The sequence below is a fragment of the Prosopis cineraria genome, unplaced genomic scaffold (genome assembly GCF_029017545.1).
Source record: "Prosopis cineraria cultivar Desert tree isolate PC_DT_omini unplaced genomic scaffold, ASM2901754v1 PC4, whole genome shotgun sequence".
Lineage (NCBI taxonomy): Eukaryota > Viridiplantae > Streptophyta > Magnoliopsida > Fabales > Fabaceae > Prosopis > Prosopis cineraria.
In genome coordinates this window covers 4,454,065-4,465,243 of record NW_026555335.1, presented here as the reverse complement: position 1 = coordinate 4,465,243, position 11,179 = coordinate 4,454,065, and positions in this window count along the sequence as shown.

Sequence of the window (11,179 nt, the reverse complement as noted above, 5' to 3'; positions counted from 1 at the left end):
AAAATAAAATTATATCTAAGTTGTTAAAGGGGTTAAGCCGTTAAAAGACAAATCTTTCCTTATAGGTCAAACAGTGCCTGTAATTTTAAATTTATTTTTTATATAATATTTTTTTAACGTTTTAAATCGGTATAATATTACTTCCATCGTTAGTAAATATTATTTTTTAACTGTTAATTAATTAAACAATTATAAAAATTGACTTCAAAGGGCAAAAAAATTTATATACAAGTTATTTAAGTCTTCCTATTCTAATTGTATGTCAAAGTTAACCAACTTCACATTTCTTAAAAAAATGCTATTAATATTCTTAAACTTGTAGAAAAATGTTTGATATTTTAATTTTGTCATTCACTAAAATTAATTATTACAATAAACTTTACCTAGGAATTGCAACTTGATGCAATTGTGGAGAAGTAATATTAAAACAAGATTGACTATTACATTTTTCTTCTTATATGTAAGATCAAAGAAGACTTTAAAACCTTGTCTTCAAATTAAGATGGGGGAAAGTAAATGTTAAAATTTCAAAGAGACATATACTCTCTTTAAACCACAATATAGGATATTAGTAATTACTTCATAGTTTTAAAAATTTATAAAATTTTAATCTCTTAAAAATTTGACATCTTTTCTGTTATACTTTTATTAAATATCATGGATGAATGTCTTTGATTTTGGTCTTTGTTGGTCCAAGATTCTAGAATTTAATTGAACGCAACTTCTTTATGGTGGTCCCATACGGGTTACTTGCACAACAATATATTGCTCCACGCTATAGACGGTTCAAAATGGGTATGCCGGCAACTTCTGGTTCAATAATCGTTCGATTCTTTTCTCTGTTGACTTGTTCCGGAGAAGAAGAAGAAGAAGAAGAAAATGTCTCTGCAGTCTGCAGCATGGGTGGATTCTATTGTTGCTGATATCACAAATTTATTCAAAAAAGGCATTCAAGGGACCAATCTTCCATAAAGATTAAAGCCGAGCATCGTATGTAGAGCTTGCACATTGATTAAAGAAACATAATTTTTTTTTATTTTAAAGTAAGAATATTATAATCATTAAAAAATTACGTCAGAAAAGTAAGACTTAAAAAAGTCATTACATTTTACATCATCTTATTATCATTTATATATTTTAAGGAAATTTTTCTTTCAATCTCTCACAGATTTTTGCATCCTTTGCCAGGAGGAAAGGGGGGGGTTTGTTTTTAAGAAAATTAAAAAGAAGGCCGATAAACTGTCCAGAGAAGTTGACTTTCTCACGGGATCAAAGAAAGTCAGAATGTTTTTGAACTTTATGATAAACATATGGTCTGATCAGTTTTATATGACCCTGATTCACATAACATGCGGAAAATTAAACCCTTTTTTGGGCGACAACAGACACCTAAAATTTGTGCTGACGATATATATAGTACATTTTTTCAACCTAAAAAAGCATGTTTGATCCTCACGAGTTAATGAAACTTAGGTGCTGTTTGTTAGAGCTTAATCCTAAAAATGGAAATGAAATTGGGTTAGGAAATTTAATAAAGTAATGTTTGGCACATATAAATTAGAACTCCCATCAGGGGTAAAGCCAGAAAATGTTATATATAACAAAGCATATATGATCATTGAAAAACAATTTATATATATATATATATATCATTAACGTAACTTAAATATTTCAATATATATATTTATATTCAATTTTATAAATATATATATCTTCATTGATTTTTCATGATATAAAAATAATTAATTATTATATCTATGCTAAATATTTTTAGCAATTTTATTTTCAATATAAATTACCATTAAGTTGGTAAAGATTTTACTTTCTCATGAGCGTTAAATGGTTTAAATGCATGATCAAAATTTAAATTTTTGTTCAATCTAAAAAATTCTATTACTTATTTATTAAATTTATTATTTAATTATTTCAATTGATAATTATAGTAAATAAATATATCAACATAATAATGATCCTCTGTTGTCACAAATTTTTTTTGTCAATGACATCTAAATATATCATAGTAGAAAACATTCATATAATAAATTTTAATAGATTAGTTATTACAAAACATTTTTTTAAAGAATATATCTTAACCACAATCTCTTAATTTTTGGATAAATAATTTTATAGTAGATATCAAGCATATCATTTAATATATTTTGATATTTTTGTTGCAATGCTTGATAAAATTTATTAGTAATAATTCTTATAATTTCTTACATCAAAAAAATGAAGCCAAAATTGAATGATATCTATGCTTAAAAGCACGTGTAGCATTATCTCGTTAAAAATAAGTAGATCTTATAACAATTATGTCTTTAAGCTATTAAAACAGTTAAACTATACAAGTATAAAAGACTATATATAAAATTGAAATAAGAATTCTATATAGTGTTTTAAGATTTTTATAATGTACTAACTTAAAATGATCAAAAATATATAACTCCTGTATTTTATAAAAACAAAAAAACAAAGTTAAGGAGACATGGCCTTTGTTAGTCTCCCCTGTCTCCACCCCTAACTCTCATGAATCCTGATTTCATGAAAAAATTTTGAATTGAATTCCTTAATTAAAGTCATGGAATATGGATTAGTTCTATAAATTTTATTTTTAACCTATAAATCATGTAAGCCCTAAGCCCCTAACTCCGGATGGCACAAGCAGAGCCAAAAATATCAAGAAGCCAAACCTTTGCAAGGGACAGAATGGCCCTTAAGCAAAGACTAAGCACGAATCTGTCTCGATCTTTAGTGCTAGATGTTTCCAGTGTTGTTATTGCTTCACTCTTGTTTTATTTTATTTTCCTTGTGTATTCTCTGTAAGTAATAGTATTATCGTGTATTTAATATTTCATTTATATACTAAATATGTGACAAAATTAAAACTCAATTAAACTTCTCATATATTTTTATTTTTTTAGGAGTATTTTTATCTTTTAAATATAATTCTATCTCCATATCTCACCTACCAAATAAAAATAATACAAAGATCTCATCTATTTTTTTTAACATATTAAGTATATTTTTGAAGCTCAATTTTATTTTAATTTTAATTTTAACTATTCAATCATGCCAAATAAGATTTTAGTATTTATTTATAATTTAGAAATGTTGGCAAGTAATTCTCTCGTAAGATTCTACCAACCCCCACCATACGACGGTTACCTGCTTCTTTGTGTGTTCTCCTTGCTTTGGGAATTGGTTTTCCATGCTAATCATACGACCATCCGGATTCACAAGTTTTATTTTATTTTTATTTAATATTTATTAAAATAAAAATTATAAACATTTTAATAAATCTACCTTATCCGCTATCTAGATAATACATATTTAATATGAATAATTTAATTTTTATTTTTGATACAAAAGAATATAATCACCGTTCAATTTAATAATAAAATTTTTATAATTTTTATAAATTTACTACATAGGTGTATGTAGAATAGTTTAAATTTAACATTAAATTTTTTATTTTAAAAATAATATTATTAAAAATAAAGATAATCTCTAAATTGATACTTTAAAAAATTTAGAAAAAAGTTGTGAGTTAAAAATTTTAAAACCGAACCATTCAAGGCAGTACTGTATGGTTAGTTTATAAAAATTTAAAAAACAGTCCAATATTAAATTGGGTCATAAGATTAAATTTATGTTATTCAAATTGATAATAACATAAATTTATTACTTTTTATTTTAATAAATATAAAATAAAGATAAAATAAAACTTGTTAATTTGGACCATCTAGATCTAAATTGCTCATAACACGATGAGCATCACATGCAATTAACACTATTGCTTTAGTGTCAAAGTTTTTTTTTTTTTTACCCACAAAGTTATTATTATAATAGTAAGTAAATATTATAAAATTATTATTTTAATATTTAATAAATAAATAATTTTAATTTATTAAAGATTGACCTGGACAGTTTAGCTATAAATCTTAACCTGAATAGCTTAGAACTATATTGAAAAATAAAAAAATAGCCTGAACAATTTAGGATAGTATTTGGGTTTAGTGAAATAAACTAGTTTCTCATAACGTGACAAATCGGTGTTTAAATTCATGTCAAGAAAAGAGCCTGTATTTAATACTCAATTGTACCTTGAATGATATTACCTATTTACAGAGCTCTATAAATAATAAAAATAATAATAAATTTAAATTAAATCATAATCTAAAAGATGACAATAATGTATCTAGCTAGTCTAGATATCTTATTTCATTTAAAATGATACTTAAAAATAAAATAAAGTCTAAAGTATACATTTAGTCTTTTAATTTTATGCAAAGTTTCATTTTAGTCCATTGATTTTATAAAATATTTTTTTAATTATTTAACTTTAATACTGTAAGTTTTTATATTAAATTTTTAAATATTGATATATTAAGTTTAATTTTTTTAAAATAATGATTGACACAAAAAAATGATCATTTGAAACCAACAATATTAGAGTTGAATGATTAAAAGTATAATTTAATCTAAAATAAATCCAAAATACTGACAAAATAATATCAAATCCAAAATACTAAATCAAATCTTAAATCAAATCAAATATATTTTTTGTTATTACATTTTACATGCACGAATCACAATCACAAGCGCGCACTTAGTAGGAGTCGCCTATAGCATGTTGGCGTGTACAAATCGTCACCCCCGCCCTACAAAAAATAAAAAAATAAAAAAAAATCCACTTGATGCAATCTCAGAAGACCGACTTTTCTGGGGTGAGGAAGCTTCTTTAACGTGTGGAATTGAAATTCCCAATCGTTTAACTTTGTTTCCTCGCGATAACGTACGATATTTGGATACCCATACATTGGTACCATGAGCAACATGCATACACACCTTTATTTATTTATTTTATTAAAATTAGAAAAGCCCTCATTCCTTGTAAAGAGCTAGCAGTGGCGCAAGAATCTAAAAACATTGGTTGCGTTTCGATTAGAGTTTTGCACATACACTTCCAATGCGCACGTCGACGCAGAAGCTTGTTCTGAGCCATTTCTGCGCCAACTTGATGCAACTCCAACCACAGCCTTCGTCTTGGTCTTCGTCGTCTTCCTTGGTTCTGTCATGTAGCCAGCAAGTTTATAAGGTGTTAAGTTGTATGAAAATCACGATAGCACAGCTAAATCTAACACGTTAATACAAGTCAATGCCTGGCCATTGCCGTAGCAAAAGCATGCAGCTGCTGTGTGCGTGTGTACCTGCATGTAATTTAAGTTGTGAGAGCCCCTGGGGCACAAACCTTAAAAACAAGAGTAAAACAGATAGAGGATATATGTGGGAGGAGATGAGGAATAAGGCCGCAAAAGCTGTGTACGAGAAATTTTGTCATACAACTTATTTTTATTCCTGTTTTGAGTCAATGTATATTTACAACTTATTTTTTAAAAAGTTTAATTTGTCAAGGATTTAACTATTATAAAATTTGAAGTTTTAAGATTTTATTATCATTCTCCTTATTTTTAGAGCAAACTCATATTTAAGTTTAGGGCTCTTACTTTTGCTTTCAAATAATAAAACATTTCATGTGAAATGGTAATATTTTATATCATGAACTCTCAACCCAGGACAAAAGCACTCTTGATTCTTCGAGATGATGCAGCCATTTCATTATGCAATATCATTTTTCTTTCAATAAAATATAGCTGAGGGCTCGGTCAATCATTCTTTCATCACTTGTTTTTAAAGAGATTCGTGTATATTTTAATCTAGCAGTTTATATAATACAAACTGCCATCTCAAAAAAAATTATACTCCTCCTTTTAAAAATCTAAAAAAAATAGTCTTTTAAAGTATAATTATTACTTTTTTAAAAAAATTTCCCCCATTAAATAAATTATTTTAATTTATTTTTATTTTAGGGTGAAATACTTTATCAACTAGGGGTAAATATAAAAAAATAGGATTAATTTGTAAATAAGTAACTATTTTATTAGAGGTAAAATTTAATTAAAAATAGATTATATTTTTGAATGAAAAGAGTACTTTGTATCTATAAACACATGTATAATATAAAATGTATATGAAGTTATTGTTGAAATATTTATTTATAGATTTACATTAATCAATAAGCCCAAACAAATTGATCTTTATGATTTTGTGTAGGTCGTGATAGGTGGATCATACAAGTAAGTCTAATGGACAAAAACCCAACCTACAACCTAATAGCTTTCAATTATTTCCTATCTCTTAATTGACTGAGTTAGAGATAATGAAATATAATTAATTAATTAAGTAGTTACTGATTTGGTCCTTATAAACCGATCAGTCAATAACTATTAAATACACGATAGCTTTCATTTACTTCATTATTTCTACACTCTTTGAAGACTACGAGAGTTTAGTGGGTTATGTGTTTGTTTATACTCGAGGTAATCGAAATGCCTTTAGCAAGCGATCATGAATTTTTCATATACGCACATATTACTATACTCAATTTTATTTGATACATGAATTGAGATATAAAATTAGCAGTTATATTATTCATAAGCAAAGTGTTGCTTCCCTTAACTATCATGTGAAGTTCAATCTAATCGGCGAAAGACAAAAAATTATAGGTCATCGGTCAACCATTTATAAACTGACCGATAATATTTCATACGATTTAATCTAAACATACTATTTTATAAGATGAATAATCTCCGTTTTTTTATTAATACAGATCTGATTATGTCACATTCAGGCATGGTTAAATTTATTAATTAGAAATAGCTCCCCGAAAAATGTATTGTTGGCATTCAGACAAGCATAAATTTGAGAATTTATATTTAAGCATCATAATTATTTTTACTAGGATCAATGCATGTTGGTGGATAGTGGCCAACTTAAGTTATATAAGCGTCATAATCGGTATGTGCTTATATATATGTGTATATATAATCTATTCAATGGTCAGTGCTTAATTAAGGCATATACGGCGTGTATACCTTTGCTTCCTCCGAGCCAGCAAGTTGTTAATAAGGTTAAGTGTATCAAAATCACGACAGCAGCTAATTAAATCTAACATTAGTACAAGTCAATGTACTGCATAGCAAAAGCACGCTGGTGTGTATATATACTTGTAAGTTGTGAGCCCCTAGGGAACAAACCTAAAAAACAAGAAAGAGTGTGTGTGTGGAGGAGATGAGGAAGGCCGCAAAGGCTGTATTAATACTCAGATGAAGAAAAGAAAGAGATGAAGAAGCTGTTTAAGATAATGGACATGCAGAGACGGAGATGGCAAGCAGGGGCAGAGCCAAAATTTAAGAATGAGTGAGAGTCAAGATTAAAAAACATATATACTGCAAAGTTTTCATAAATTTTAAGAAAAAAAAGTATACAATATTTATATAATACAAAAAATTTGAGGGGGCTGCGCCCTTGCTAATTCCCCCTCCCTCCGCCACTATTGGCAAGATAAGACTTGCAGAGATGGTGAGGTACACGGAATCCTCTGATCGATGCCCACACACGTGCTCTCTTCAACCTCGCCAATCGAAATGGTGATGGCTTTCTGCAGTTTGACAAGTTATTTCATCTCGTCTTACGTTTGTTCAAGTGGTAGGCCCCTCTGTGATGCTTGCGGTGTTTTTATCATTGGCTTGTTTTTCACTTGTATGCACTGTCGTTTAACCAACTGTTTTGAGTCTCGTGCTTGTGATCATTGTATTCCATGCTGCTGTGAGAGAAAGTTTGAGCATAAGCATACTGAGTTTGACGATAACTACGCGCTCGTACTTAAGATGCAACACTTGCCATTATCTGCACCCCATATATGTACATATACATATGTGTGTGTTGCTCTCACAATCACCTTTTTTTATGTTTATATTCTTAATTTTTATATATAATTGATATGATTGAGTCATCAACAATAAGTCACGCTTAGATACGAAAAAAGATCATTTTCTTTATAACCATGTTAACTAGCCCCTGAGAGGATTAAATAATTTTTAAATGTTGAGTAAATGAGAAGCACTTTATCTAGGATTAAAAAACATTTTTACTCTTTATTTATTTATTCTGAAATATATGATATCCTAAACTTTTCATGTGATGCAATTTTTTCATTTAAGAATGGTGTGTTAAGTACTATGCCATTAAACAAAATTAAAATATTGGTTGACTTAAAAATTATAAAAAAATGACCTAAAAATTTATAAAAAAAAATGACCCATAAAATTACATATAAATATCCTATAAAAAATTAATATTAATTTAGTCCCCTAAACTTCACATGAATAACATAATACAAATGTTACTTCTTATCTACATAAAAGGTCAAAATATGATGTTGATCAACCATTATTTGAGAGACTTAATTGATAGTAATTTTCTTATAATGTAATTATTTGCAATTTGCACGGGTCTCTTTTGTCCTTTTAAAGCCATTTGTTTGTAATATTTTCAGTCAACTAAACTAATAATAAAAGTTAACTCTTTAATGTTAGGATATTCAATACACTGCTTTCAAATGTTGAAGAAAAAAATAGCATCAAATATAAATTTAATATATCAAACACTTTTAAGTGAATAATTGAGTCTGACAAAAATACTTATTAGCCTTTTTGCCTAATATACCATGTCTAAAATTTGCTGTTTTTACGTGTGTGCCATTGTTATTGTTAATTATTAGAGTTTCCTTGTCTGGCAAGTCCTTCACAATCATGTCAAGCATCAACATCCTGTACTAGTAAATGGAGTATTTTTTTTTTCAAATTATTTTTTAGATAAGCAAGAATCCCTCTCTATTAACGGATCACTAATAGAGGAGGGTTTTTGTTCATGCAAAAAATGGTTACAGAGAACAATGTCTCACTTGCTAGTATAAAATATCTAGTGCTCTTTAAAAAAAGTACAAAAACAAAAATGCACTTGAACCCATTTATAAATGTGCTGCCATAGAATTCAAATTGCCAATTATGCATCCTTTCTCTTCTTTAATTCCCTTACTGATATTAATGTATAATTCCGCCTACATAATTCGACCTTAAAAATTAATGACACCAACTGTTAAAAGCTTGATCTTGATGAACACGTTTATATATTAATTACACTTGTTCTCTACTTGCCCGTGTTCAAATTAAAGTATCTTTTGTTAAATAACTCGCAGTTTTTTTTTTCATTTCATTTCTATTGTATCAAATAAATTATATACAAATAAATTATTATTCTTTAGCTGATAAATACAAATTTGGAGTAGTATAGCTTTTATTTTTGAACTTTCTCTTAATTAATTATTGATTTGATAACTCAATCATTGTTCAAATTTATTGAGTTAACCAGATGGGTCATTGTAAAATGTCTTTTGCTTACCACGGCTATTGTTCACTCAGGTAGTTTTTGAACTGATGAATTTAAAATTTAAAATCTTGCATCTAAAATTTGTGTGTTTAAAATTTTTTATTTGAATATTGTAAAAATTTTTGAAGGTAAAAGAGCAACGTTGAAGTAGAAATGAAAGATTGTATTGCAAGTAATGGGCTTATTTCTATTCTTTGATTGGTGAAAAACAAGAACGAGAGATAAGAGAGGCAGCAAAACTAATTGACAGAAATACTCATATTGAAAACATGAAGAAAACAAAAAGGTTAGAGTAGGTTATATTTAAATATTTAGAATCCAAGGAAAATTTAAAATTACAAAAAAGGTTATAATAAAATAAGGATTTATTGGACTTGAATCCAAATTCAAAGAATTTTATGTAACCAAATCAAAAATCTATTTTAAAATTAAATATAAATGCTCATGCATCCAAATGTATTATTATGGTTAACTTAATGTTGCACTTCGAGAGTTTGAAATATGGACGAATTGAAAATTTTGATTCCTGGAGATGATATAAAATGCCAAAGTCAAGCAGTGTACAATGAAAATCTTTCAAAAGCTCTGACCTTCCAATCTTCAGACTTGATTGACACATCAAGAAATTGTTATATTGTGTCGTTAACAATTTTGATCATGGAATATTGCTTTAGGTTCATTTACTTCCCTGATTATCTTGTGTCACTTCACATTATTTCTTTTGACAAATATGTAAAATAACTCGTGCAATGTAGTAGACTGTATATAGCATGTCCAGATGAGAGAACAGAATTAAATAATGGAGGAAGTAAATATAAGAAAAAATAATGATTAAAAAGAATTAATTTTTTTTTAAACTGCTACGCCATAAACTGAAAGTATTTTTCAACAATGCTCCCATTAAAAGGTTAAACCTCTGCATAATTTTAAAGCTCATCAACATCTCCACTAATTGCTTTATCGTATGGTTAATAAGAGGCATTAGTGGAAAAATAGTTTTTAGTTTTATATTTTCATATCTATAACTTATTGTTCACCCTCCCCCTTTGTCAAGAGTAACTCCCTAAGTATTTTTGGTGGAGCGGAAAATGGGACTCTCTTAAACCCATTTACTCAAGCGGATATACATGGTAATACGCCATCATCATGCCTTCCCAATAATCAAATTTTCAAAAACTTAGCATAACGTTCACCCTTAAAATTCAATCCTACAACCTTTTATATTAACAAAGAAGTGAGCATTATTGGTACCACACTGAGTTGATCAGCTCAGTGATATTAATGTTACCTATTTCTTTACTTTATAGGAGAGATTGTAAGATTGAGGAGTGTGTATCACGCTAAGTCCTTGAGAATTTAATATTAAAAAGGCTTTAGGATGACCGTACCATCAGTTTACCTTGTCTTAAGTAAATTATGTTCAAAATGGTCCTACTATCCACCTTGGCAAGGATATCTGAGAGTAAACTTTAAGAAGAGAGGGCGAATACTTATACCTTGAATCATGTAAACAACTTTTCGCAAAGGTAACGTGTGTGCAAACGTGCTTACAAAGATAGGTGTAATAGAACAAGTGTAGAATCCTGTTCGAGCCTCACAGAGATCGTAAGCTAGTGTTTCTTTTCCTCTCTCTATTACTATTTAAATAATATAGTTGATTAACTAGAAATGGTTCTTTAAAAAAAAAAAAAATTGACATCTATACAAATTTAAATTCCAGGGCTCATACTCACGCAAGATTCGCCCTTTCACTGTTCAAGATCCGCAAGCGGACAAAGGCCAACTTGATGTAATGAATTGCTTTTTCGGGCCTAGCTAGCCTGCCACTAGCCAGCCAAAACTCCACTTGATGCAGTCAGACGTCCGATTTTTCTACTAGGGTGGAGGC